Raw genomic sequence first — 7,668 nt, forward strand, 5'->3', positions numbered from 1 at the left:
TACTTTTTGTTTTTACATCATTGATTGATTATGCTTTTTTAGTTTGTGTATTGTTAATGTCACAAATTCCACGATAGTAAAAAAGTTTCATTGGACTATTTCCAACAAGGGAAATGATTAACTAACAAATTCTTGATGTCATGGAAGATCACAAGTTTCACAAATTCTAGAAAGTAGATTGTTTATCTAGCAAAATTTAGAGCAACAAATCTTCATGAGACATTAACAATATTTTTTTTTTTTGGTTTATAGATCATATTTCCATGTTTGGAATGTCTTATTGTAATTACGAATCATGAAACATATGTTATGTTGCTATATTTTCTTTGTTGATAGACCATTTTCTATGTTCTTTATTTTTTCCTTGTTTTTTTTTTATGGATTAATATATTTTTATTTCATTATATTCTACTTTTTTTAATTAAATTTAAAGCATAAAGATGTAATGACATTTGGCAATAGGTCCCAAATATTGCAATAGGTCCTAACATAACAATAGGTCTACCAATTTTTAATTAAAATTTGAATATTTGATGACATCATTTCATGACTAATACTAGAAAATATATTAAATAAAAAATATATAATAACTAGTAAAGATGACCATTCAAACTACTCATCATTGTTCAATAATAATGACTAAAAAATAACTCATCATTTCATAGAAGTGATTATAAAAAATAATCATCATAAAAGAAAGATGACAGTAAAAAAATATTTATTATTAAAAAAATAAAATTGAGAAAAAAAAAAAGTCATTATTGGCTTAATAAAATGGTTATCAAAAGATTCCCTAAAAAAATAACTACTAGAAAGATTACTCTTTTGAGAATGATAATCTTTAACTGAAGATGACTACTTTTAACTCATCTTGTACATTTTTCCTTGTAGTGTAGTAGTACTTCAATTCAACAACAATTATTCCAAATAGACTAGGTATTCACTACCATTGTATTCCAATTATATCTACTTGTATTTCATCCATATTCCAAAGTAAGGTAAATTTTGAAGTCCTTTCTCAAGGCATGAAATATCCATAGCTTGTGTAGAGTGCCCTAACTTGTGCATGCTCTTCCTTAAGATTCAACTCATTCTTTTGAGCAAACTCACTCATGGGAGGAATACTATTTTAAGATGACGATTGATTCCTCTCTGATAGGGTTAGACATATGATTTTGAGAACAAAGGTTTTCTAGCACACTCTAAATGTAATATTAAGGCCATAAAGCTTTAGACACCACTCTCTATTGAAAATTGAGAGGTCTATTGTGAAATTATTGTAAAAGTTTTGTCAAATATAAAATAAATTCCTAAATAAACTAGCATATAATTTCTACAAGATGTAACATTGCCTAGCTTCTATTTTAAGGTTATTTTATTTTTAATTTTTTTGTAAATTATAAATATTTTTGACAAATTTAGTCAAATAGGTATAGAGCCTCTCATTGAGCTTAGAAAAGACTTTTAGTTTCTAAATCAAAATAGGAGTCAAATCAATTGGGGTAACACCAAAGCCATGGTAGCAATCTATATTAAAGAAAAAGCCAAAAAGGAAAAGAAAATTATTTCCCAAATTTTTTTCATTAGATTTTCACAAAAATATAGAAAGCCTATACAACTTATATATATATTCATTAAATATAAATTTATAAATAAAACTATAAAATTTTTAAAATAAAAATAATTATACATATATAATCATTTTTTTATATCCTTATATACAAATAATTTAATATATTATTCTCGAACACTAATTATATCATATATATTTAATAAAATAATTTTAATATATGTATTATTATTTGTTTTATTATTGATAAGAGTTTTTTCTATATTTTATAAGCTTTAATCAACTTTAGCCTATTGATATTTTTAGTCTGAATTTTCTTTTCATATTTTTATAAAATTCAATTAGTTCTGATCCTTATTTCAATCATACTATATTTTTTGCCTAAACTTTCTTCAACAACTAATATTGAAGTAACTCATGATATTTTAATCCTTGGTTATGATCAGTGAAAAAATTACCCCTATAGTTTTCATCCAACTAGACAAAATAAGGGAAAAAAAAAGTTGATCAAACTAATAGGAAGATAATGATTGTTTTGTAAGGGAATGCCAACAAAATTAGAAGGAAAAAAAAACATAATGAGAATATAATGAATGATAGGATCGAGAATAAGATTTCATTAAAAAAATCCTTTGATTCAAACCTAGAGTTTGTGTGGGAAGAAAACGACAATTTAAGAAGAAAATGTGAGATTTTTATTAGCTTGTTAGCACAAGAAAACAACAATTACATGGCCTCTTCTCAATAGAGGGGTTTTTTTTTTTTTTTTTCATATTTGTATTCCTTTTATGTTTATTCATATTTCTTTTATGTCATGATTGTAAATTTTGTTTATTTTCTTGTCCAATTATTTAGAAAATATTTTTTGTAAAAAATAAAATAAAATTCTATAGTAGTAAAGTGGTGTCTTTTAATTTTTTAGCTTTTTTTTTTCTTTCTAAAAACATAGTTCTTCAAAAAAATAAAAACATTTTTGTTTTCTTTGAAAATGAAAACAAACAAAGAAAAAAAATAAAATTAATCCTCAAAATACAATCACCAATAGCATTTTTTATATGATTGCAGCTTGGGTAGATGAAAAGATTAACTCGAATCAAACCTATCCATCAGTATGTCCAATTTATGCTAAACCCAATCCATGGTTGCATCGGAAATTCCTAACTCACGACAAGCCAGTAAACAAGTTATGATGTAAGTATTATTGCTGATAATTCGAGGAAAACCTTGCAACTTTGGAGCTTGAATGAAATCCATGCCAGTGCTTGTTTGTTCTCTCTCTCTCTCTCTCTCTCTCTCTCTATCAGAGTTGATACAAACACTGAATTTGGTAGGGGAGGGAAAAGTTTAATGGGAATTCAGAAGCAATGACAATGCCCCGCTCTCTTCCAGTGGTCCTGAGTATCCACCTCAGCCGAGGCACTACCCTGCATGTGATATTCAATCCGGTACTTATTGCCCTTGAAAACATAGATCCCTGGGAAGGAAATTAAAATGTGAAAAAGGAAGGGCCCCTCAGAAACCAGTGGCTTGGTATGTGCGTTTTTCTTGATAGTTTACACCCAAGGGTCAAGCCCACCATGGAATTAAGGATTCTTGTTATATGAATATCCCAACATCATTGGTGGCTCCCCCCCATTATTTAATTGAAAAATAAAAAAGTATAGTCCCACTATGTTCATATCTAGTCATCTCACTGCAGTACTCCCACAGCATTTGATCAAGCCATTAGCATTCACAAATGGAGTTGTCAGGACGGGGGAGCGTCATCCTACCACCATATATATATTGGTGAACGAGCAACATCCCCATATCCCATTCTCCTAGGGCTCTCTCCTTAAAGAACATCAATTATTGGGGTGAGAGGAATATCTTCAGAGCCTGTTTCAAACCCATTTCTGATAAAAATAGTTTTATATTTGTTGAAATTTTTTTAACTTAAGAAATACGTTTGATAGAAAACTTTTATTTGAGAATAAATTCGAGGTGTTTTTTTTTTTTTTTTGGCAGCAGTGTATCAGTATTCTCTAGGGTGGGCTAGAAATATCGAAACCTCCACAAATTAGTATATTTATCTTCAATGCAAGTACTGATAGGGGATTATTGGATTAGTATACATCTCAATGTCAAATCTTTCCCCATCTCAAATCCATGGTTAGAATTTGAGTTTGATAAAGTGCAACTAGAATGGAAGAGAGGGAAGAAATGAGATGGGTGAGGTTTGAATTTGAAGGGCCAAGGGGTCTGGGTCCCCAGGCAAGGAGCATCCAGTCCCTTCTGGACTTGGAAAAAAAAAAAAAAAAAAATTCATTCTAGGGTTTTTCTTTTGGCAGCTTACATGTCCTACTTAAAGCTTGTGTAGTCCAAGAGGGAGACATTTGGACTACATATTTCCTATTTGAAGACAATTTGTACACTCTAGTGTCCAAAATTCTTCCCTCTTAGCCTAGGACCCCATCTTCTTGTACTAGTTCCATTTCAAATTTTCCTTTCATTACATAACAAAACCCTCTATGTCTTTCATATATTGTCCTAGCACAGACCGCACATGCTGGATAACAACACTTTGCTGAAGTTCCATCTAGCTTTTCTACCAATATTTTTCAATTTTTTGGCGTCTCATTTCAATCTTCACCCATTCCCAGTATTTGTTTTGTTCTTATTCATAATCTTTTGATAAATTTCAGCAGTTCAAAGTTTCTAGCATTTTTATGAAACTGGGAACAATATTGGCTTGCTAGTTGTTTATTTGGCTGGGAAACCACATTTCTTAATTCATGAGTTTAGGGGCAAATTTCTCTGAATCTGTATTAATTGGCTTATTGATTTTTCCGATTGCACCAAGCAAATAGTTCATTTGGTTTGTCCAAACATGGGTTTTTGGTTGAATTTTTCTGAATTCAGTTCTTATAATTATAACATAAGGAGCTAAAATATAAAATTCTCAAACAGGTTCCAACTTCTAACACTTCAATATAAAGTGCATGCAAGCAGCTAGGTCTATGTCTTACAGCACAAAAAAATTGAGTATATATCCTTACAGTAAACTAATGTTAATTTGGAACAAGATTATTTTCAGGCCATACTCTTTACGAAAATTTAATAGGGTGTGACAAACAGGAGTCCAAAGCAGTCAATCTCCTAAACCTTAGTACTCTTAAGCATAATTGCCTGTTGGTGAATTGAATATGTTTTCCATATTAAACTTACTGATCCACCATTTTCTACATACAATGAAGGGTAGCATAGCAGCTGGCCTTGGTGGTGGTTGCATGTCCCCATTTTAGCTTGGAGGGACTTAGAAAATGGGAAGGGGGATTGTTAAAAGGTAGGGGGCCATGTGATAGCAAGGATCACATTGCAAGAAAATGTTTAAAAAGGTAGGGGGCCATGTGATTAGAGGGATCATACAGCAAGAGATTGTTAAAAAGGTAGGGGACATGTGGTAAGAGGGATCACAAAAAGACCCTTTATTTTCCAAAACTAGAACAATGGCTTAAGAGGACTTTTTTAAGGTCTCATCACATGTTTCCGATTCCTTTGCCTTTGGGACACTCCAAAGTGGGAAAAAAGAAGTCTTAAATATTATCTTTCATTGCCTTGGATTCTAATTAAAGTCCCTAAAGCATGTATTTGATTTTTCCAATATTTGTTAAAGGCATGTGATTTGGAATGCTCTCATGCTTGGTCTCGGACCTTTCTCCCTGGTGGTTGGTCCACAAAAATTAATAACATCGACATTGAGCTTAGGACCAGGCAGAAACAAGGACCGACCTTTTTGCTCATCAAATATGCAAGGTAGGCTTCTTAGTGGGTCTCCTTTTTTCAATTCAGCAACGAAAAATTGAATTCAATTAACCAAACTTTGGGAGCTAGCGGTTTCCCCTATGAAGTACTGGCACTAAAGTTTCCAGATAATCAACACAATTTGGAACTCTAAACAGTGGAAATTAGAATGGTTTCTAGAGACTGCTTGGAGATGGTGATTAATTGAAATGAATCATTAATTTCTTGGAAAAGTTGCTTTTTCTAAAGGTGAAATCAAGCTGTTGGAAGTATGTAATGATCAAAAGTTTCCAAAATGGAATTAATTTGTCTCCTAGGACATGTGAAAATTATTATGCTCACTAGCAATCACTGTTTCATTCACAATTTTTTGTTGTTCATATATCGCTAGCCTCCACTGCAGGATCTGTTGCTCATGATTCACAAACATGATCATGCCATTTCAATTAACTCAACAGCTTTGCATAGACATACATGTATGCACACGTCCTTGCGTACTAGTACTATGTAAATTCATATATACGGAAACTAGCAACAAGGATCCAATATATTAATCAAGGAAAAGGAGAATCAAGACTAGTGGACTGACCTTTCAAAAATTACTGTAAATGATCCTCTTATACTCCAACCAAGGACAAGTTATTGTTTGCTTGAAAGTAAGGAAGAAGTACAGCTTTAATCTCACTTCTATTTTAAGTCTGAGAATAAAGAAATATGTACATAAAAATAATTAAAATCCACATTCATGACAACTGTAAGGTAAGGGATAATACTGAGATGAGTAATTGGTTATGGAACGCTTTTCCGAGCTAGCTAGCCGTATGGTCTGGAAATCAGATCCAATGTGTTCATATGGGTTTTGGGGTTTGATTCAAACTTTCATACAAAATAAAAATAGCCAAATAAGGGTAAGGGACTCTAGTTTGAACTTTGAAGGACATGGGATCTTTTGTATGAAGAAACGAAAAGTTGTGGAAGTAGAGACGATGAATCAGAGTTCATGCAAAGCTTCAGTCACGAAAGAAATATATATATCATACTGGGAAAGAGAGGGAGTTGTGGATGGTGATCAGTTTGGAAGACAAAAAGGGGCTATTATCTAACAGTACTTACTTGTTGGAAGACGCTGGCGTAGTCTGATCTTCTCTGATGAGCCCGAGGGAGAGTCTTTTTTATCAGGGAATCCCGAAGATGGAGGGATGGAGTTGTGGAGGGATGTGTCTGTATATGATAAGATGAGTTAATTATGAGAGGTGTGTGCAGTGGGATATGGTTTCAGCCCAAGTAAGAAGCTACCAAAGGAGGAATCCAAAGGGATAGCATGATCCAAAGACAGGGAGAGTTTGGGATCAATGCGATCCCTTTGGATGCCTCCTCCAGTTGCAGTAGAAACAAGGAAGATAGCTCCTTCAAAGTTCAAATTAACACATCTCTCTTTCTCTTTCACACACTCACCCTATCCTCTCGTATGAGCGAGGAAAGTGGCATGAAGGAGCCTTCAATATATATAAAAGAGGGTAGCTAAGTGCTCTAACAACGACTAAATTTCATTTTGAAAATTCCCATTGTTACTCTTTTTTCAATTCCTTAGATTTACAAATTAATAATCAGAAAATGTTTGCCCAAGATATTTGTTTATTGGCAGAGACCCACTGTTCTCTAACAAACCAGACACATGGAAAGGGTTTTTTCCACTAGTGGGTCACACCCATCTCCTCTTAGAAATTCCCAACAAGTTGGGTGGTAATATTAATGTTTTTATTTATTATTTCCTTATTTTGGCCATGGTTTGTGGTCCATCTATGTTTCTCCTCACACACCACCATACTTTTCCATCCTTGTTTAACAAAATAATATGTATTTATGTCTTCGTATTTAATTTCAGTCAATCATATGATCATATGATTGACCCAGAAATACATATATATTACTAGATCAGAAGCGATTCATGTTATCATATGGTTGATCCATATTAGGGTTTTTTTTCCCCAATTCACAATCCATCTATAGTATATATTTTCTATGTTATCTTGTTAATTACTATTACTATGTTACATTGACAAACAAAAGGTTCATATCTCTTGGGATGTCCATATAAATAAACATGTCGCCCTACTTTTGTTTGTGACCACATGTTGGGAAATAGGGATAAAGATTAAATGACAAGAAAGAGGAGGTGACTAGTCCTACAACCCAAAGAAAAGTACTTGGGTGTCACTATTTGGTTTTGTTCATTCTTTTAGTTTTTGATCCCACTGGGTGAATCAGTGGTTGGAATATGGTTAAGTACACCGAGGAGTGACGTATGGGGGGAG

The 7,668-nt window shown here is 32.7% G+C and overlaps 1 long non-coding RNA gene across 3 annotated transcripts; it reads right to left on the minus strand.

The window, feature by feature from the left end:
• Positions 1–2,746: 2,746 nt before the first annotated feature.
• On the minus strand, positions 2,747–6,887 carry LOC117927973. Of its 3 annotated transcripts, none has more exons than XR_004653461.1 (3): positions 6,467–6,887; positions 5,943–6,051; positions 2,747–2,994 (listed from the first exon to the last, which is right to left on the minus strand). It is a non-coding gene; the product is annotated as an uncharacterized LOC117927973 (long non-coding RNA). The 3 variants fall into 3 exon arrangements; XR_004653462.1 differs by having other exon boundaries at positions 2,983–3,044; XR_004653460.1 differs by lacking the exon at positions 2,747–2,994 and having other exon boundaries at positions 5,770–6,051; positions 6,467–6,886.
• Between the last annotated feature and the right edge of the window lie 781 nt (positions 6,888–7,668).

The sequence above is a fragment of the Vitis riparia genome, chromosome 13 (genome assembly GCF_004353265.1).
Source record: "Vitis riparia cultivar Riparia Gloire de Montpellier isolate 1030 chromosome 13, EGFV_Vit.rip_1.0, whole genome shotgun sequence".
Classification (NCBI taxonomy): domain Eukaryota; kingdom Viridiplantae; phylum Streptophyta; class Magnoliopsida; order Vitales; family Vitaceae; genus Vitis; species Vitis riparia.